We start from the raw sequence: 22,810 nt of genomic DNA, 5'->3' as shown, positions 1-22,810 counted from the left end.
GAATGACTTTCATTTTTCTCTATTTTCTGCAGTGGTCGGGCTTTGAGTCTGACTCAATTTCACACCTTGTAACACAGGCAAGAACCCTTTCTTTGACTGGTCCATTTTGAACTTCTTCAAAACTTTTGTCAAGGTATGTGCTTTGTGAAAGTCCTATTAAGCATCTCGATCTACCCCTATAGATCTTGATGCCCAATATATAAGCAGCTTCATCGAGGTCTTTCATTGAAAAATTCTTATTCAAGTATCCTTTTATGATATCCAGAAATTCTATATCATTTTCAATCAACAATATGTCATCCACATATAATATCAGAAATGCTACAGAGCTCCCACTAACTTTTTTGTAAATACAGGCTTCACTGTAAGTCTGTAGAAAACCATAGAGAGATTTCCTTATTTAACACTGTGTCTAAATTTTATGCCCTATTTGACATCGACAAATAATTTTTTCCCTATCTAACAACGAGTCTAAATTTTATGCCTTTTATAACACTTTTGTCCATATCTAGCCTAAATGACACCTGAAAAGACCCTTTTACCCTCATGTGGTATGTTTGTGTGCGCGTTTGTGCGATGTTGCGCATGTGTGTATGCGTACCTGTGTACTATTGCAAGCAACGAGGAAACCTGGCAGGGAATGGCGCGACCGTCAACGGCGGCACTAGCTATAGCACGATGGCTGGGACCGGCGGCGACACGTTAGAGGCCTGGAGCACCTGGTGCGTGCATGCAGAGGACAGGAGTTAGGTCGTGCGCTGGTGGATCGATGGATGCCTTAGTGCTTGGTTTTTTTTATATTTTGGGTTATGACCAAACTCTGCCTTTTCTTTTCAATCCTAGCCATCTATACGACTAGATGCATCCTTAAGAAGCGATGTAGCATACCGGTATAAAAGCTTTTGCGCTAAATCAAGGTAGGGCAGGCGCACGACCTCCCCCTACCGAGTCCTCCGCCTCTACTGTGTTTTTGTGTGCGTCCATGCTGCTGTGCTCCCCAGTTGGTGTAGGCATCACGAGAACGGTTTTCTCTGATGTGCTACTTTCCGATTCGAGAGAAGGTACAATTACCTCATCAAGTACTACTTTCCTCCCACTCACTTCTTTCGAGAGAAACTCCTTCTCTAGAAAGGATCCATTCTTGGCAACAAAGATCTTGCCTTCGGATCTGTGATAGAAGGTGTACCCAATTGTTCCCTTAGGGTATCCTATGAAGACGCACTTCTCCGATTTGGCTTCGAGCTTATCAGGCTGAAGCCTTTTGACATAAGTGTCGCATCCCCAAACTTTAAGAAACGACAACTTAGGTTTCTTGCCAAACAATAGTTCATACAGTGTCATCTCAACGAATTTAGAGAGTGCCCTATTTAACGTGAATGCGGCTGTCTCTAATGCATAACCCCAAAATGATAGTGGCAAAACCGGTAAGAGACATCATAGAACGCACCATATCTAATAAAGTACGGTTACAATGTTCGGACACACCATTACGCTGTGGTGTTCCAGGTGGCGTGAGTTGTGAAACAATTCCACATTGTTTTAAATGAAGGCCAAACTCGTAACTCAAATATTCGCCTCCGTGATCAAATTGTAGAAACTTTATTTTCTTGTTACGATGATTCTCTACTTCACTTTGAAATTTCTTGAACTTTTCAAATGTTTCAGACTTGTGTTTCATCAAGTAGATATATCCACACCTACTCAAATCATCTGTGAAGGTCAGAAAATAACGATACCCGTCGCATGCCTCAACACTCATCGGGCCGCATACATCGGTATGTATTATTTCCAATAAGTCATTAGCTTGCTCCATTGTTCTGGAGAACGGAGTTTTAGTCATCTTGCCCATGAGGCATGGTTTGCAAGTATCAAATGATTCATAATCAAGTGATTCCAAAAGTCCATCTGCATGGAGTTTCTTCATGCTCTTTACACCAATATGACCTAAATGGTAGTGCCACAAGTATGTTGCACTATCATTATCAACTTTGCATCTTTGGCGTCAATATTATGAATATGTGTATCACTACGATCGAGATTCAACAAGAATAGACCATTCATCAAGGGTGCATGACCATAAAAGATATTACTCATATAAATAGAACAACTATTATTCTCTGATTTCAATGAATAACTGTTTCGCAATAAACAAGATCCAGATATAATGTTCATACTCAACGCTGGCACCAAATAACAATTATTAAGGTCTAAAACTAATCCCGAAGGTATATTTAGAGGTAGTGTGCCGACGACAATGACATCGACCTTGGAACCTGAAGGAAATATGCCCTAGAGGCAATAATAAAGTTACTATTTATTTCCTTATATCATGATAAATGTTTATTATTCATGCTAGAATTGTATTAACCAGAAACATAATACATGTGTGAATACATAGACAAACAGAGTGTCACTAGTATGCCTCTACTTGACTAGCTCGTTAATAAAATATGGTTATGTTTCCTAACCATGGACAAAGAGTTGTTATTTGATTAACGGGATCACATCATTAGGTGAATGATCTGATTGACATGATCCATTCCATTAGCTTAGCACCCGATCGTTTAGTATGTTGCTATTGCTTTCTTCATGACTTATACATGGTCCTATGACTATGAGATTATGCAACTCCCGTTTGCCGGAGGAACACTTTGTGTGCTACCAAACGTCACAACGTAACTGGGTGATTATAAAGGTACTCTACAGGTGTCTCCAAAGGTACATGTTGGGTTGGCGTATTTCCAGATTAGGATTTGTCACTCCGATTGTCGGAGAGGTATCTCTGGGCCCTCTCGGTAATGCACATCACATAGGCCTTGCAAGCATTGCAACTAATGAGTTAGTTGTGAGATGATGTATTATGGAACGAGTAAAGAGACTTGCCGGTAACGAGATTGAACTAGGTATTGAGATACCGACGATCGAATCTCGGGCAAGTAACATACCGATGACAAAGGGAACAACGTATGTTGTTATGCAGTCTGACCGATAAAAGATCTTCGTAGAATATGTAGGAGCCAATATGAACATCCAGGTTCCGCTATTGGTTGTTGACCGGAGATGTGTCTCGGTCATGTCTACATTGTTCGCGAACCTGTAGGGTCCGCACGCTTAAGGTTTCGATGACAGTTATATTATGAGTTTATGCATTTTGATGTACCGAAGTTTGTTCGGAGTCCCGGATGTGATCACGGACATGACGAGGAGTCTCGAAATGGTCGAGACATAAAGATTTATATATTGGAAGCCTATATTTGGATATCGGAAGTGTTCCGGGTGAAATCGGGATTTTACCGGAGTACCGGGAGGTTACCGGAACCCCCCGGGAGGTATATGGGCCTTAGTGGGCTTTAGTGGAAGAGAGGAGAGGTGGCCAGGGCTGGGCCGTGCACCCCTCCCCCCTAGTCCGAATAGGACAAGGAGAGGGGGGCGGCGCCCCCCTTCCTTCTCTCTCTCCTCTTTCCCCCTCCCGAATCCTATTCCAACTAGGAAGGGGGGGGGGGGAATCCTACTCCCGGTGGGAGTAGGACTCCTCCTGGCGCGCCCTCCTCATGGCTGGCTGCACCCCCCCTTGATCCTTTATATACGGGGGCAGGGGGCACCCCTAGACACACAAGTTGATCCACGTGATCATATTCTTAGCCGTGTGCGGTGCCCCCTTCCACCATAGTCCTCGATAATATTGTAGCGGTGCTTAGGCGAAGCCCTGCGACGGTAGTACATCAAGATCGTCACCACGCCGTCGTGCTGACGGAACTCTTCCCCGACACGTTGCTGGATCGGAGTCCGGGGATCGTCATCGAGCTGAACGTGTGCTAGAACTCGGAGGTGCCGTAGTTTCGGTGCTTTATCGGTCGGGCCGTGAAGACGTATGACTACATCAACCGCGTTGTGCTAACGCTTCCGCTGTCGGTCTACAAGGGTACGTAGATCACACTCTCCCCTCTCATTGCTATGCATCACCATGATCTTGCGTGTGCGTAGGAAATTTTTTGAAATTACTATGTTACCCAACAGTGGCATCCGAGCCTAGGTTTTATGTGTTGATGATTATATGCACGAGTAGAACACAAGTGAGTTGTGGGCGATATAAGTCATACTGCTTACCAGCATGTCATACTTTGCTTCGGCGGTATTGTTGGACGAAGCGGCCCGGACCGACATTACGCGTACGCTTACGCGAGACCGGTTCTCCCGACGTGCTTTGCACAAAGGTGGCTAGCGGGTGACAATTTCTCCAACTTTAGTTGAACCGAGTGTGGCTACGCCCGGTCCTTGCGAAGGTTAAAATAGCACCAACTTGACAAACTATCATTGTGGTTTTGATGCGTAGGTAAGATTGGTTCTTGCTTAAGCCCGTAGCAGCCACGTAAAACTTGCAACAACAAAGTAGAGGACGTCTAACTTGTTTTTGCAAGGCATGTTGTGATGTGATATGGTCAATACATGATGCTAAATTTTATTGTATGAGATGATCATGTTTTGTAACCGAGTTATCGGCAACTGGCAGGAGCCATATGGTTGTCGCTTTATTGTATGCAATGCAATCGCGCTGTAATGCTTTACTTTATCATTAAGCGGTAGCGATAGTCATGGAAGCATAAGATTGGCGAGACGACAACGATGCTACGATGGAGATCAAGGTGTCGCGCCGGTGATGATGGTGATCACGATGGTGCTTCGAAGATGGAGATCACAAGCACAAGATTATGATGGCCATATCATATCACTTATATTGATTGCATGTGATGTTTATCTTTTATGCATCTTATCTTGCTTTGATTGACGGTAGCATTATAAGATGATCTCTCACTAATTATCAAGAAGTGTTCTCCCTGAGTATGCGCCGTTGCGAAAGTTCTTCGTGCTGAGACACCACGTGATGATCGGGTGTGATAGGCTCTACGTTCAAATACAACGGGTGCAAAACAGCTGCACATGCGGAATACTCAGGTTATACTTGACGAGCCAAGCATATATAGATATGGCCTCGGAACATAGAGACCGAAAGGTCGAGCGTGAATCATATAGTAGATATGATCAACATAGTGACGTTCACCAATGAAACTACTCCATCTCACGTGATGACCAGACATGGTTTAGTTGATTTGGATCACGTAATCACTTAGAGGATTAGAGGGATGTCTATCTAAGTGGGAGTTCTTTAAGTAATATGATTAATTGAACCTAAATTTATCATGAACTTAGTACCTGATAGTATCTTGCTTATTTATGTTTGATTGTAGATAGATGGCTCGTGCTGTTGTTCCATTGAATTTTAATGCGTTCCTTGAGAAAGCAAAGTTGAAAGATGATGGTAGTAATTACACGGACCGGGTCCGTAACTTGAGGATTATCCTCATTGCTGCACAGAAGAATTACGTTCTGAAAGCACCGCTGGGTGCCAGGCCTGCTGCTGGAGCAACACCAGATGTTATGAACGTCTGGCAGAGCAAATGACTACTCGATAGTTCAGTGTGCCATGCTTTACGGCTTAGAATCGGGACTTCAATGATGTTTTGAACATCATGGAGCATATGAGATGTTCCAGGAGTTGAAGTTAATATTTCAAGCAAATGCCCGGATTGAGAGATATGAAGTCTCCAATAAGTTTTATAGCTGCAAGATGGAGGAGAACAGTTCTGTCAGTGAGCATATACTCAAAATGTCTGGGTATAATAATCAATTAATTCAATTGGGAGTTAATCTTCCAGATGATTGCGTCATTGACAGAATTCTCCAATCACTGCCACCAAGCTACAAGAGCTTCGTGATGAACTATAATATGCAAGGGATGAATAAGACTATTCCCGAGCTCTTCGCAATGCTGAAAGCTGCGGAGGTAGAAATCAAGAAGGAGCATCAAGTGTTGATGGTCAACAAGACCACTAGTTTCAAGAAAAAGGGCAAAGGGAAGAAGAAGGGGAACTTCAAAAAGAACAACAAGCAAGTTGCTACTCAAGAGAAGAAACCCAAACCTGGACCTAAGCCTGAAACTGAGTGCTTCTACTGCAAGCAGACTGGTCACTGGAAGCGGAACTGCCCCAAATATTTGGCGGATAAGAAGGATGGCAAGGTGAACAAAGGTATATGTGATATACATGTTATTGATGTGTACCTTACTAATGCTCGCAGTAGCACCTGGGTATTTGATACTGGTTCTGTTGCTAATCTTTGCAACTCGAAACAGGGACTACAGATTAAGCGAAGATTGGCTAAGGACGAGGTGACGATGCACGTGGGAAATGGTTCCAAAGTCGATGTGATCACAGTCGGCATGCTACCTCTACATCTACCTTCGGGATTAGTATTAGACCTAAATAATTGTTATTTGGTGCCAGCGTTAAGCATGAACATTATATCTGGATCTTGTTTGATGCGAGACGGTTATTCATTTAAATCAGAGAATAATGGTTGTTCTATTTACATGAGTAATATCTTTTATGGTCATGCACCCTTAAAGAGTGGTCTATTCTTATTAAATCTCGATAGTAGTGACACACATATTCATAGTGTTGAAGCCAAAAGATGTAGAGTTGATAATGATAGTGCAACTTATTTGTGGCACTGTCGTTTGGGTCATATCGGTATAAAGCGCATGAAGAAACTCCATACTGATGGGCCTTTGGAACCACTTGATTATGAATCACTTGGTACTTGCGAACCGTGCCTTATGGGTAAGATGACAAAAACACCGTTCTCCGGTACTATGGAGAGAGCAACAGATTTGTTGGAAATCATACATACAGATGTATGTGGTCCGATGAATGTTTAGGCTCGTGGCGGATATCGTTATTTTCTCACCTTCACAGATGACTTAAGCAGATATGGGTATATCTACTTAATGAAACACAAGTCTGAAACGTTTGAAAAATTCAAAGAATTTCAGAGTGAAGTTGAAAATCATCGTAACAAGAAAATAAAATTCCTATGATCTAATCGTGGAGGAGAATATTTGAGTTACGAGTTTGGTGTACATTTGAAACAATGTGGAATAGTTTTGCAACTCACGCCACCCGGAACACCACAGCGTAATGGTGTGTCCGAACATCGTAATCGTACTTTACTAGATATGGTGCGATCTATGATGTCTCTTACTGATTTACCGCTATCGTTTTGGGGATACGCTCTAGATACGGCCGCATTCACGTTAAATAGGGCACCATCAAAATCCATTGAGACGACGCCTTATGAACTGTGGTTTGGCAAGAAACCAAAGTTGTCATTTCTGAAAGTTTGGGGCTGCGATGCTTATGTGAAAAAGCTTCAACCTGATAAGCTCGAACCCAAATCGGAGAAATGTGTCTTCATAGGATATCCAAAGGAAACTATTGGATACACCTTCTATCACAGATCCGAAGGGAAGACTTATGTTGCTAAATTCGGAAACTTTCTGGAGAAGGAATTTCTCTCGAAAGAAGTGAGTGGGAGGAAAGTAGAACTTGACGAGGTAACTGTACCTACTCCCTTATTGGAAAGTAGTACATCACAGAAACCTGTTTCTGTGACACCTACACCAATTAGTGAGGAAGCTAATGATAATGATCATGAAACTTCAGAACAAGATACTACTGAACCTCGTAGATCAACCAGAGTGAGATCCGCGCTAGAGTGGTACGGTAATCCTGTTCTGGAAGTCATGCTACTAGATCATGATGAACCTATGAACTATGAAGAAGCGATGGTGAGCCCAGATTCTGCAAAATGGCTTGAAGCCATGAAATCTAAGATGGGATCCATGTATGAGAACAAAGTATGGACTTTTGTTGACTTGCCCAATGATCGGCAAGCAATTGAGAATAAATGGATCTTCAAGAAGAAGACTGACGCTGACGGTAATATTACTGTCTACAAAGCTCGACTTGTCGCAAAAGGTTTTCGGAAAGTTCAAGGGATTGACTACGATGAGACCTTCTCACCCGTAGCGATGCTTAAGTCTGTCCGAATCATGTTAGCAATTGCCGCATTTTATGATTATGAAATTTGGTAGATGGATGTCAAAACTGCATTCCTGAATGGATTTCTGGAAGAAGAGTTGTATATGATGCAACCAGAAGGTTTTGTCGATCCAAAGGGAGCTAACAAAGTGTGCAAGCTCCAGCGATCCATTTATGGACTGGTGCAAGCCTCTCGGAGTTGGAATAAACGCTTTGATAGTGTGATCAAAGCATTTGGTTTTATACAGACTTTTGGAGAAGCCTGTATTTACAAGAAAGTGAGTGGGAGCTATGTAGCATTTCTGATATTATATGTGGATGACATATTACTAATTGGAAATGATATAGAATTTCTGGATAGCATAAAGGGATACTTGAATAAGAGTTTTTCAATGAAAGACCTCGGTGAAGCTGCTTACATATTAGGCATTAAGATCTATAGAGATAGATCAAGACGCTTAATTGGACTTTCACAAAGCACATACCTTGACAAAGTTTTGAAGAAGTTCAAAATGGATCAAGCAAAGAAAGGGTTCTTGCCTGTGTTACAAGGTGTGAAGTTGAGTAAGACTCAATGCCCGACCACTGCAGAAGATAGAGAGAAAATGAAAGATGTTCCATATGCTTCAGCCATAGGCTCTATGATGTATGCAATGCTGTGTACCAGACCTGATGTGTGCCTTGCTATAAGTCTAGCAGGGAGGTACCAAAGTAATCCAGGAGTGGATCACTGGACAGCGGTCAAGAACATCCTGAAATACCTGAAAAGGACTAAGAATATGTTTCTCGTTTATGGAGGTGACAAAGAGCTCATCGTAAATGGTTACGTTGATGCGATCTTTGACACTGATCCGGACGATTCTAAATCGCAAACCGGATACGTGTTTACATTAAACGGTGGAGCTGTCAGTTGGTGCAGTTCTAAACAAAGCGTCGTGGCGGGATCTACGTGTGAAGCGGAATACATAGCTGCTTCGGAAGCAGCAAATGAAGGAGTCTGGATGAAGGAGTTCATATCCGATCTAGGTGTCATACCTAGTGCATCGGGTCCAATGAAAATCTTTTGTGACAATACTGGTGCAATTGCCTTGGCAAAGGAATCCAGATTTCACAAGACAACCAAGCACATCAAGAGACGCTTCAATTCCATCTGGGATCTAGTCCAGGTGGGAGACATAGAGAATTGCAAGATACATACGGATCTGAATGTAGCAGACCCGTTGACTAAGCCTCTTTCACGAGCAAAACATGATCAGCACCAAGGCTCCATGGGTGTTAGAATCATTACTATGTAATCTAGATTATTGACTCTAGTGCAAGTGGGAGACTGAAGGAAATATGCCCTAGAGGCAATAATAAAGTTATTATTTATTTCCTTATATCATGATAAATGTTTATTATTCATGCTAGAATTGTATTAACCGGAAACATAATACATGTGTGAATACATAGACAAACAGAGTGTCACTAGTATGCCTCTACTTGACTAGCTCGTTAATCAAAGATGGTTATGTTTCCTAACCATGGACAAAGAGTTATTATTTGATTAACGGGATCACATCATTAGGTGAATGATCTGATTGACATGACCCATTCCATTAGCTTAGCACCCGATTGTTTAGTATGTTGCCATTGCTTTCTTCATGACTTATACATGTTCCTATGACTATGAGATTATGCAACTCCTGTTTGCCGGAGGAACACTTTGTGTGCTACCAAACGTCACAACGTAACTGGGTGATTATAAAGGTGCTCTACAGGTGTCTCCAAAGGTACATGTTGGGTTGGCGTATTTCGAGATTAGGATTTGTCACTCCGATTGTCGGAGAGGTATCTCTGGGCCCTCTCGGTAATGCACATCACATAAGCCTTGCAAGCATTGCAACTAATGAGTTAGTTGTGAGATGATGTATTATGGAACGAGTAAAGAGACTTGCTGGTAATGAGATTGAACTAGGTATTGAGATACCGACGATCGAATCTCGGGCAAGTAACATACCGATGACAAAGGGAACAACGTATGTTGTTATGCGGTCTGACCGATAAAAGATCTTCGTAGAATATGTAGGAGCCAATATGAACATCTAGGTTCCGCTATTGGTTATTGACCGGAGACGTGTCTCGGTCATGTCTACATTGTTCTCGAACCCGTAGGGTCCGCACGCTTAAGGTTTCGATGACAGTTATATTATGAGTTTATGCATTTTGATGTACCGAAGTTTGTTCGGAGTCCCGGATGTGATCACGGACATGACGAGGAGTCTCGAAATGGTCGAGACATAAAGATTGATATATTGGAAGCCTATATTTGGATATCGGAAGTGTTCCGGGTGAAATCGGGATTTTACCGGAGTATCGGGAGGTTACCGGAACCCCCCGGGAGGTATATGGGCCTTCGTGGGCTTTAGTTGAAGAGAGGAGAGGTGGCCAGGGCTGGGCCGCGCGCCCCTCCCCCCTAGTCCGAATAGGACAAGGAGAGGGGGGCGGCGCCCCCCCTTCGTTCTCTCTCTCCTCTTTCCCCCTCCCGAATCCTATTCCAACTAGGAAGGGGGGGGGGATCCTACTCCCGGTGGGAGTAGGACTCCTCCTGGCGCGCCTTCCTCATGGACGGCCGCACCCCCCTTGATCCTTTATATACGGGGGCAGGGGGAACCCCTAGACACACAAGTTGATCCACGTGATCATATTCTTAGCCGTGTGTGGTGCCCCCTTCCACCATAGTCCTCGATAATATTGTAGCGGTGCTTAGGCGAAGTCCTGCGATGGTACTACATCAAGATCGTCACCACGCCGTCGTGCTGACGGAATTCTTCCCCGACACTTTGCTGGATCGGAGTCCGGGGATCGTCATCGAGCTGAACGTGTGCTAGAACTCGGAGGTGCCGTAGTTTCGGTGCTTGATCGGTCGGGCCGTGAAGACGTACGACTACATCAACCGTGTTGTGCTCACGCTTCCGCTGTCGGTCTACAAGGGTACGTAGATCACACTCTCCCCTCTCGTTGCTATGCATCACCATGATCTTGCGTGTGCGTAGGATTTTTTTTGAAATTACTACGTTACCCAACAGAACCAATCCCGACGCATCGTCACCTCGTCCTTAGCCAATTTTCGTTTATTCCGTAGGTCCTGTTTCGACTTACAAATATGAGCAACGGAACCAGTATCACATACCCAGGCGCTACTACGAGCATTAGTAAGGTACACATCAATAACATGTATATCAAATATACCTTTTTTCACTTTGCCATCCATTTTGTCCGCCAAGTATTTGGGGCAGTTCCGCTTCCAGTAGAAACACTTAGTTTCAGGCTTGGGTCCAGCTTTGGTCACGGGAGCGGCAACTTGCTTGCCATTCTTTCTGAAGTTCCCTTTCTTTCCCTTGCCATTTTTCTTGAAACTAGTGGTCTTGTTAACGATCAACACTTGATGCTCCTTTTTGATTTCTACCTCCGCGGCCTTAAGCATTGCAAAGAGCTCAGGAATCATTTTCGTCATCCCTTGCATATTATAGTTCATCACGAAGCCTTTTTAACTTGGTGGCAGTGACTGAAGAACTCTGTCAATAACCCTCTCAACTGGAAGATCAATTCCCAGCTGAGTAAAGTGGTTATGATACCCAGACATTTTTAGTATGTGTTCACTGACAGAATTGTTCTCCTCCATCTTGCAGCTATAGAACTTGTTGGAGACTTCATATCTCTCAACCCAGGCATTAGCTTGAAATATCAACTTCAGCTCTTGGAACATCTCATATGCTCTATGCCATTCAAAACATCTTTGAAGTCTCGGTTCTAAGCCGTAAAGCATGGCACACTGAACTATTGAGTAGTCATCAGATTGAGTCTGCCAGACGTTCATAACATCTGCAGTAGCTCCTGTAGTAGGTCTGTCACCTAGCGGTGCATCAAGGACATAATTCTTCTGTGCAGCAATGAGGATGATCCTCAAGTTACAGACCCAGTCCGTGTAGTTGCTACAATCATCTTTCAACTTAGCTTTCTCTATGAATGCATTAAAATTCAGGGGAACGATAGCACGAGCCGTGATCTACAACATAGATATGAAAAAACTATTAAAACTAAGTTCATGATAAATTAAGTTCAATTAATCAAATTACTAATGAACTCCCACTTAAATTAACATCCCTCAAGTTATCTAAGTGATACATGATCCAAATCAACTAACCCATGTCCGATCATCACATGAGATGGGGTAGTCATCAATGGTGAACATCTCTATGTTGATCATATCTACTATATGACTCACATTCGCCCTTTTGGTCTCCAGTGTTTTGAGACCAGGTATGTACATGCTAGGCTCGTCAAGTTTAATCCAAGTATTCTGCATGTGCAAAACTTTCTTACGCCCATTGTATGTGAACATAGAGTCTATCACACCCGATCATCATGAGGTGCTTCGAAACGACGAACTTTGGCAGCGGTGCATACTCGGGGAGAACACTTTTATCTTGAAATTTAGTGAAGGGATCATCTTATAATGCTACCGTCGTTCTAAGCAAAATAAGATGCATGAAGGATAAACATCACATACAATTAAAATATGTGACATGATATGGCCATCATCATCTTATGCTTTTGATCTCCATCTCCAAAGCATCCTCATGATCTTCGTCGTTACCGGCTCGACACCTTAATCTCCATCGTTGCGTCGAGGTCATCTCGCCAACTATTGCTTCTACAACTATTGCTAACACATAGCGATAAAGTAAAGAAACTACATGGGCTTGCATTTCATACAATAATTAAGAGACAACCCTAAGGCTCCTGCCGGTTGTCGATGTTACAAAAAAGGATCATCTCATACAACAACTTATATCACATCACGTCTTGACCATATCACATCACAATCATGCCCTGCAAAAACAAGTTAGACGTCCTCTACTTTGTTGTTGCAAATTTTACGTGGCTGCTACAGGCTTCTAGCCAGAACCATTCTTAACTAAGCAAAAACCACAACGGTGATTTATCAAGTTTGCTGTTTTAACCTTCTTAAAGGACCGGCCGTAGTCAAATTCGATTCAACTAAAGTAGGATAAACATACACCTGCCAGACACCTTTATGCAAAACAAGTTGCATGTCAGTCGGTGGAACCGGTTTCATGTGCATGGACATGTAAGGTTGGTCCGGGCCGCTTCATCCCACAATACCTCCGAATCAAAATAAGACGTTGGTGGTAAGTAGTATGACCATCACCGCCACAACTACTTTGTGTTCTACCCATGCATATCATCTACGCATAGACCTGGCTCGGATGCCACTGTTGGGGAATGTTGCATGGAAAACAAAAAACATTCTATGCACACGCAAGATCTATCCCTGGAGATGCATAGCAACGAGAGGGGAGAATATGTCTACATACCCTCGTAGACTGTTTAGCGGAAGCGTTTATTAACGCGGTTGATGTAGTCGAACTTCTTCGTGATCCAACCGATCAAGTCCGAACGTACGACACCTCCGCGTTCAGCACACATTCAAGTCGATGACGTCCTCGCCTTCTTGATCCAGCAAGACGGGCGAAGTAGTAGATGAGTTCCAGTGGCACGACGGCATGGTGATGGTGATGGTGAACTCATTCCCGAAGGGCTTTGCCGAGCACTATGGAGAAACTGGACGGAGGACTAAACTGTGGAGAGGGGCGCCGCACACGGCTAAGAGATTGCCGTGGTCTTGTGTGGCACCCCCTCCCTCATATATATAGTGGGGGGGAGGTAGCCAAGAGGCGCCCCAAGGGTGGCCGGCTGGCCCCCTTGGGCTCCTGCCCTCTAGCGTCCCCTTTTCCTTGTATGCCTGCGGGGGGAAGGCAGGAGGAGGTGGCGCCTCCCCCCCGGCCCCTTTTACTTCCTCCTAGGTGGAGGGAAGGAAAGAGGGGCCAGCCCTCCCCCCTTTCCATCCCTAGGGCCGGCGACCAAGGGAACATAAGGCCCATTAACCTCCCGTGGCTTCCCAGAACCCCTTCTGGTGATCCGATGACTACCCGATACACCCCGAAACCTTTCCGGTGTCCAAATAGCATCGTCCTATATATCAATCTTTACCTCCGGACCATTCCGGAGCTCTTTTTCATGTCCGTGATCTCATCCGGAACTCCAAACAACATCCGGTCACCAAATCACATAACTCATATAATACTATATCGTCAATGAACGTTAAGCGTGCGGACCGTACGGGTTCGAGAACTATGTGGACATGACCGAGACGCCTCTCCGGTCAATAACCTATAGCGGAACCTAGATGCCCATATTGGTTCCTACATATTCTACGAAGATCTTTATCGGTCGAACCTTTATGACAACATATGTAATTCCCTTTGTCTGTCGGTATGTTACTTGCCCGAGATTCGATCGTCGGTATCTTCATACCTTGTTCAATCTCGTTACCGGCAAGTCTCTTTACTCGTTCTGTGATACATGAACTCGCAACTAACTTCTTAGTCACTTTGCTTGCAAGCTTCTTGTGATGTATATTACCAAGAGGGCCCAGTGATACCTCTCCGATACACGGAGGGACAAATCGTAATGTCGATCCATGCCAACTCAACCGACACCTTCTAAGATACCTGTAGAGCATCTTTATGATCACCCAGTTACATTGTGACGTTTGATAGCACATAAGGTATTCCTCCGGTATCCGGGAGTTGCATGTTCTCATAATCGAAGGAATATGTATTTGACATTAAGAAAGCTATAGCAATAAACTGAATGATCATATGCTAAGCTAATAGATCATTCTCTTAATGATGTGATCCCGTTATCAAGTGACAACACATGTCTATGGTTAGGAAACCTTAACCATCTTTGTGTATCCAGACATGTATTTAAGTTTCCGATCACCAATTGAAGCATACACTATAGCCCGAAGAAGCATATATCTAACAATGTAGAAGCACAATGGAGAAGAAGCATGAAAATAGTGCCCCGGGTATATAAGAACTATTACTTAGAAGCATGGATATTTAAAAGGCAATACAAAACAAAAAATGCGGCCAACATGGGAAAACATATATTTTCCTATAAATACCAAATGCACATATATTCATTGATGATTTAGTGATTCACCACATAATGTACAGAGCAAAATCAGCCTCCGAAAAATGGAAAGCATTATATGCACATAGAGAAAATCAAATAATACTAGAGAACATGTATATGTTTGGAAATCTACTAGCACTATACAAGGATAAGAGACTATATCTAGGTCAGATGAGGATGGTGCCTGTGGGGTGGGACGAATCCTGCAATCTTCGATGGTTGCCATCATATTTGAACCGAGACAGCGCGTCCAAGCGATGGAAGGAAGGCCGCGGGGCCCAAACCTAGTGGAGATGACCGAGACGATGACGAGCTAGTGGGTGAGCCTGTGACCATCATGGATAATGGTGGGCAGGCACTGAACGAGAGACAATGAAGTAGGTGACCAGGGCAGCGATGGGGTTGAGAACATCCAATGGATGTGACGTACGACACGCCATCGCGGTGCGTCTCAGGGCCGCAAGGGGCGCAAGGTCAATTCATGCAGGAGAGATTCGGGGCAGCGAGGGGATTGGATAGGTTGGCGATGGAGACAGGACAATGAAGGAATTTGGGACAGTTACATTCCGTTTGGGAGGGTTTATGGGTGGACCTAGCAAGAAAGTCGGGAGGGGTTTTGTAAAAAAAGAAATCAGAAGATTTGTGCAGATAACAATGGATTTGGGAAAGCAACCCATGCTGTGGGTTGAAAAAGAATCAATGGAGCTTGATAGGCCTTATGAATTGATCCCGCCAGATGTCTGGTAGAAAGCGTTTGCCATTAAGCACTAGTAAGCATGCACGTGCAACACACGTCTTGACATTAAATGTTAATAACCATTGTATTATTGGCTATTGTACATTTTCACTACAATTTTAAATATTTTGGTAACCGCAATAACAATCCAGCGCAAAATATTGAAGCAATACTATGTAAAATATATCACACAAACTAAAATAGCAGAAATATCTTTCGACAAAAATATATTTGTTGAAACAATGCTCCAATAAATATCTTCATCCATTGTTTAGTTCATACATAGTGTTGTCGAAACTCTACCGGTGCAAGGTTCAAATCATGAAAGAGCTATACCTTTACACACATTTCAGCAAAAGATATCAAAAGAGTGAACTTCTAGTCCGAGATACCATTACATTAACAGAAATTTATAGCAGACATCACCATTGTGAACTACTAAAAAGCAATGCACCCTGCCTAACAAATGCTCTCGGCGTCGTTAGAAATCAGGGTAAGCATCTACTATTTTAGCAAATTAATTAGAACCCCCATAATTTTATATAGATTACAGAGATAAACACACATCCTAGAAAGACAGTCTCAATACCATTGACATACTCTCTTATCTCTTCCTGAAAGAATAAATAAAAAGAATAAGAAAAAATATTGAAATTCTGAAATTTTTCCAAAATTTATCTCATTGAAATAATAAAAAATTAAGAATGGATTTAGTTGGTTAAATTCAAAAAGATAATCACATAACTTCGTTACCACAACATGAATTCATCACCACTCATGAGCATGCCAACATTACGACCACACAAATCAGAAGCTTGTGAACAGAATTGACAAATCAGTATTTTTAGTCTTCAGGAACATACAGACGTTTCCTTACCAAGCAGCGGTGGCACATAAAATTCCATATACAGTTCTGATGTGGAGAAGCTTCGTAAGAACTGGCACGACCCCTTGGCCTTGCTTTCGCTATCTTTTTTAAGGTTGTTGCCCAACTAAATAACTATTGCACAAAATCACCTTCACGTTCACTTTCTGATAGTTCATTAGTTTCTACTTCTTGGAGACGATCAAGCACAAGTTTCTAAGTTTTCCAGTGTGTTGGCTGATCACAAATGCAAATCGATAGGCATGGAGTATGCGCCTGAAGTGAGGAGCATATCAACATTGTAAGATTAACCGATAGGTTTGATGACGAAAAAGAGACGAAATTATAGTTTATCAGACTGCCTGAGTACTTCGAGATGCATCGGTACCCTTTACAAAAGAACAACACCGGGAAATAGTTTGAAGCTACCGATACGTTTCATGACGTAAAAGAGATAAATTTATATTAGACTGACTGAATACATCATGTTGCATAGTTTGAAGCTACCGATACGTTTCATGACGTAAAAGAGATAAATTTATATTAGACTGACTGAGTACATCATGTTGCATAGTTTGAAGCTACCGATACGTTTCATGACGTAAGAGAGACAAAATTACCCCGGGTTTTTTTCTAGGCAACCTGAAGAAAATTGATTGATGGTACAAAGTCATAGTTTGTAGCCTAGGTGTGGTTCAATGTGTAATCCAACATGTGGAAAGGATATGAATAGTTGGATATATATTATCGACTAAGCAACTCCAGAAGAATTATCAGCTAATCGTCTAAAACGACATAAGGCCACCATCCAAACATGTTTTTTTTGAAATGGAGAAGGACCCCCGGCATGCAGCCACTTTATTAATTATTCACACAAGACTTTACAAAGTCATACAATAATAAGACTGAAGCAACCGTCTAGGCAACAAAAGTGTCGCTACTCCTATCCAAAAGATGAAGGGATGCTGATAGTCTGGCCTAGTACCACACAGACCTTGCAGCCAAACCTAACATCTAAGACCTAAGGTCCCATCCAGGACGCCTGCCGGGTATGGGTCATCTACTAGTCCGGCGCACTCCTCAACCAGGACGCCTGCCGGGTCTGAGGCCGCTGCAGCCACCAGCCACCAATCCATCTTCAGAGCTGTACTGCTGCATCTACGTTGCTCGGTCTAGCTGCCGTCGACGCCACCACGACGCCAGACCGCGTCACCCTCCTGCGCGAGTCCATCTCCGCGCATCGGACGCAGAGTCACCACAGCGCCATGCCGCCGAGACCCGCCGCCATCAATGAGTGAGATGCCGCACCACTCCACCAAAGAATCCGTCCTCTGATCCTGTATCCATCTGCTGCTCAAATAACGATGCCCCCATGAGGGAAAACGACGCCCCAAAAGCACCGCCATCGTCCGCTCCGAAAACTCCGGATCAAGGTTTTCACCCAGAGCAGCGCAAGCAAGTCGACAAAAGCTGCAGAGGCGATGTCTACAACAAGATAATGCCGCAAAAACGCCGCCATCGCCCGCCATGACCCGAGTCATAGCACAGTTTTCACCGACAGCCCTGTCTCCCACTGTACGCTGGGACTGGATGCGAGAATCCACAACCATCTAGCCGACCACCTCTGGCGAAGAAGATAGCCACCACCTCCACGCCAAGGGCCGGAGCCCCCGACGTCCTCATGTCGCGTGCCTAGTCCAGAGGCCGCTTGCCGCGCCGGAACGAAGGATGCGCACGACGGCTCGAGGAACCACCATCCAGATCCGAATGGGATCCAGATCGGACACCCTAGCTGCCGACGTGATCTCTTCGTCGCCGCCACCAGCACGACAACCCTGGTCGCCACCGGCCTGCGCCATCGCCCTTGGATCGGCCGGAGTGGGTCGCCACCACCTAGATCCGATCGCCGGCCGAGGAAGATTGCCGCCGCCGCCGCTGCGGCCCGCGGGCTTAGCCTGCGATGCCCTCGGCGGCGGCGGCGGGAGGACAGGGAGGCTCGGCGGGGAGGAGAGGGGGCCCGGCGGGGAGGCCCCGGTGCGGCGTGGCGCCGCCGCACGGGGGTGGGGGGGGGGAGGTCGGGGGGGGGGGGATATCTCTTTCACTCTTTGAGGAAATGATGCGCTGATAACCACAGTGCGCTGATAACCATCCAAACATGTATGTTGCAAATATGGTGGGAAGCTAGTTTGTCCATTGTGATGCTAATTGCTGGGATCCAAATATGACTCACACAGAACATTGTCCAACTACAAGGTTGAATGTTATTTAGTCGGTACTATTTTATATTTGTTCCAAGTCATAGCTCGGTAAAGATCATGAATTGTGTGAAATATTATTGCAGTGTTTCATCTAAACGCCACATTTATGTATTAGAACAGATAGATCATACAAATTGGAAAAGGGAAAGCTGTGACTCTGCTATTAAGTTTCAAATCATTAGTGAACCTGTATCTTACTTATTTTTGGTAAGGATCATGAATTAAGTGAAATATTGGAGTGCTTGTGCACTGCTCTTAAACACCGCAATTATGTATTAGAAGAGATAGATAAATTGAAAAAGGGGAAAGTTCTGACTGTGCAGCTTCAATTCTTTAGCGAATCCTGTATCTTATTTATTTTCAGTAACAACTCAAATGTTTTAGGCCAAGTTTTTCCTTGATTTATGAATTAGCTAATTCAGGGTTATGGTTGGAAATAAAGAAAACCAACGAAATTGGTTCGTGATAATATGGTTCGTTACCTAAGCAGCGTGACGTAGATATATATTACTAACCATCACTCGGCTGATTTCCAGTTTGTCAACAAATTGATTTCTCTTACAAATTCGTTCTGTTTTTCCAAGATTGCATAGTCTCGTTTATGTGAGAATTAACCTGCACTCCTATGCTAACTATATATTTGACGTTCACAACAATGCTAGTGCTTTTTTCTGTCTTTCAAGCTCACACATCTGCTACTATCTAGTTCTACAGAGAAAACTGTTCCATACATTATATTGGGAAAAAATAAAACAACACTGTCAATTAGTAAAATCATATATTAATACAATAGACTAACAGTCTTACAAATAAAATAGTCAAGACAAAATCATAACAAAAAAAAAATTAAAAGGCGCGTGTTCTATGAAAACCTATCCTAACTCAATACATCTCTACTAATTGATTTCTCTATTTGCGCGTGACGACGGACACATAGTGAAGCTCGACGGATCCCATGAATAGTCTGCCACCTTTCCTCTCCACCACCTCGGTCGGCCTCACACCCTTTGGTCCCCGCATCTCCTCGATTATTTTTCCATCGGCATCGATCCTCAATGCTAGCAGGTGGCTATCAACGCCAAAGGGGAGCTCAGCCTTCTCACGGTGTAGTGCCACCCAGTATCCTCCTTTCTTGTCGGGCCTCACATTGTCTGGATAGCCAGGGAGGTCGGCGAATAGCTCCATGGTGCCCGCCTTGGAGCCCTTGATCCAGTATCGTAGCAGCTTACACGGTCCGGTCGATGAGATGACGAGATGTGTCTGATCAGCGCTGATGGCGAGGCCATTGGGGTAAGTGATGTCGGCCTGGAGCACGACGGCCTTTCCTGTCCGTGGGTCATACCTCAGTAGCCGACCCGTCGAGTCTCCGGTTCTTGTGACCATTTCATGTTGCGACCTATTGTAGTTCCTGGAGCTGTCGGTGAAGTAGACCTCTCCGGTTACCTGGTCGATGTCCACCCCGTTGGTGAAGCGGAGAGGTACGCCGTCAACCTCCGTGACAAGCACAGTTGCCTCCCCGCCGCCTGGCGCGACCCTCATGAGCCCCTTGTAGGCGTCGGCGATGTAGAGGTACCCGGACTTGAGGTGGAACCGCAGTCCGCAGACCGAGCGGCCGGCCGCAGCGGCCCTCGGTGGCAGTCTCCGGGCGAAGGAGAGACGCCGTGCACGCCTCGCTGCTGTAGTCGGGGTTGTAGGTGTACGTCGACCAGCCGAGCTTGTGGCCGTTCCACTTCAGGACGCGGCCGTGTGACACGCCGCTGTACGGGCCGTGGCCTTTGGCGTCGAAGGCGACACTCTCCGGGCCGCGCAGCAGTCCGCGTGGCAGCGGCAGGTGGCGCGTCCGCGTGGCGTCGATCCTGGGGACGTTGGCGGCGGCGGCGGTGCTAGGCAAGAAGAGCAGGAGCAGCACGGCTAGCGAGATCGTCGCCGCGGCGACACCCCTCGTGCCTCTCGCCATTGTTGACTTGCTTCGCTAGCTGTTTCGAGAGCTTGTGGTTCTTTGATCGGACGTGTTGTGTGGTGTTGGCTTGATGGGGTGCCTCTGTTCTTATATAAACGCTGGAGGGGTCCGAGTCCCGGCAAGAGTCGGCCGTCCTCCTCGGCGACGGCGAGAGTACGAGTCCCTATCCGTGTCCTTGACTTATTCCGATTCGACCTGGTCCTTGCGAGCACCGGCGATCTGGCTGCCTCGGTGCTGCTTTTTGACCGTGTGTTTTCTCCCTTCCTTTTTTTTCGTTGAAGGAAAAAATAACTTATACATGAACTTATGTGAATAATATTTTTAAACTTGTGTGAACGTTTTGCTTCACAAACATTTATATTTTATTCAACTTACATGAACACTTTTTTCAAAAATGGTAGAACACATTTATCTCGTGCAAAACACTTTATCTACTGGAACGATTTTTCTGAATTTACTTGAGCAACTGTTGAACACACATGAACATTTTACTTCACATGCATGAATAAATTTCATAACCGATGCTGTCATACTTCAAAGATATTTATTTGCACAAAACATACCTTGAAATCATTCATAATCATGTAAAATTGAAAAATATTTTAACAAGTGACGTGAACATTTTTTAAATACATTAACATATTACTTGCATAGCATAATATATTTTGACGTATTTTGTTACACATAACAATATCTCTCCTATAAATTGTTTTAAAGAAAATTGCGTCAACATTTTATTTGGCATGCATGTATATTTTATTAAACAATCATGAACTCTTTTTTCAAAGATGTTGAAACACATTAATTCCATGCAAAACATTTTTATCGGTTGAAATATATCTTATATCTTAGCTATATCTACTAATAAAGACAATACTGCTTGTGCCCATCCATCAGAAATTTTGCAAAAAAAAATTGAGAATTCGTAGAATCAACCCGCTGTTTGTTTATGAGGAAAGTTGTAAAAAAATGGTTTGCTCCCCTTACTGAGCCACGTAGATATTCTGCTAGGCTTGCTCTACCGTAATTTGTTTTATGGGCTATGTATGGGCCTTCCGGATATTTGTCCATGTTTTTTCTTTCCTTTTTTTTGCTTTGACGAAAAAAATTAACACAAAGTTAATCATTTTTGTTTGAAAAAAATTTAACTAGTGTCATGAACACTCACTTAAGCACAGTAAAATGCTTCATGGACTGCGTAGTAGAATAGTAGAGTATATATTAAGTTATTGTCATCTACTAAACATTTTTTGCATGTGAATAATACTTTTAAACTTGTGTGAACGTTGTGCTTGGCACACATTTATATTTTATTCAACTTACATGAACATTTTTATCAAAGATGGTAGAACACATTTATCTCATGCAAAACACGTTATCTACTGAAACGAGTTTTTGAATCTACGTTAATAACTTTCATAACCGATGCCATCATACTTCAAAGATATTCATTTGCACAAAACATATCTTGAAACCATTCGTAATGATGTAAAATTCAAAATATTTGAAACATTCACATTCTTTTCTTTTTTGAACAAGAGAGGGGACCCAAAGGGCCCAAAAACTACTTTATTCAAGTGAAAACAGCTTACCCAAGGATCTTCAAATAACATAAAATTACAACTCAACCTAAGACTTTACGAAAAAGACATGGACACGAGTTGTGGAAAGCAATTGGGTCCGTCTTATTCTAGGCTTCAATGCCAAGCCGAAACATCCATCGCTGGGGACACTATCGCTTGGGATGAAGACTGAGGCATCACTCTGTTTCTAGCCCTTGCTGGAGAGAGGAGAAAAAAGTGTCGAGTTGTTTCCAAGCTACCTCCCGTCAGGCATCATAGCCAGGAGGAATAAAGGGAGACGATGAATCATTAAGTGGTTGGAACTCATGAGGGTCGCCCTTCATGCAGAATGGAGAACGATGAAGCGGCCGAAGCCGGAAGACTACTTCCAAAACCGGTAGGATTCAAAGAACATCGTAGCTTCACCGTGGCACCCCATTGA

General features: G+C 43.9%; 1 pseudogene; it reads right to left on the bottom strand.

Annotated features, from left to right (window-relative positions):
- Positions 1-19,611: 19,611 nt before the first annotated feature.
- Positions 19,612-20,855, bottom strand: LOC123152290 (protein STRICTOSIDINE SYNTHASE-LIKE 10-like; annotated as a pseudogene).
- Positions 20,856-22,810: the final 1,955 nt, after the last annotated feature.

The sequence above is a fragment of the Triticum aestivum genome, chromosome 7A (assembly GCF_018294505.1).
Source record: "Triticum aestivum cultivar Chinese Spring chromosome 7A, IWGSC CS RefSeq v2.1, whole genome shotgun sequence".
Classification (NCBI taxonomy): Eukaryota; Viridiplantae; Streptophyta; class Magnoliopsida; order Poales; family Poaceae; genus Triticum; species Triticum aestivum.
This window is presented reverse-complemented; position numbering and strand designations above follow the sequence as displayed.